This window comes from Calidris pugnax, unplaced genomic scaffold, assembly GCF_001431845.1.
Source record: "Calidris pugnax isolate Ruff unplaced genomic scaffold, ASM143184v1 scaffold41, whole genome shotgun sequence".
Taxonomy (NCBI): domain Eukaryota; kingdom Metazoa; phylum Chordata; class Aves; order Charadriiformes; family Scolopacidae; genus Calidris; species Calidris pugnax.
Window position 1 is genome coordinate 11320529 of NW_015094509.1, and position 288 is coordinate 11320816.

Here is a 288-nt window from a genome sequence, read left to right on the forward strand (position 1 = left end):
AGCCCCCGCTCCCGCTCCCCACGGAGCCGGCGGCCCCGCCGCCCTCCCGCGCCCTGCGGGGTCGGGGGAGAAAGGGGAACGGCAGCCTCGGCGCAGCCCTCGCCCCGGTCCCCGGCCTCCCCCTCCCGCCTCGCCGCCTCTCACACGCAGGGCTGTCCGCCATGTTAGCGCGGCGGCCGCTGACCCCCTCCCGCCCGCCGCCACCGCCGCCCTCCGGGCTCTGCGGGGCCCGCCCCGGTGCCCGACCGCCCGCGGCCCCTCCGGCGGCGCGCGGGCCCCAGTACGTGG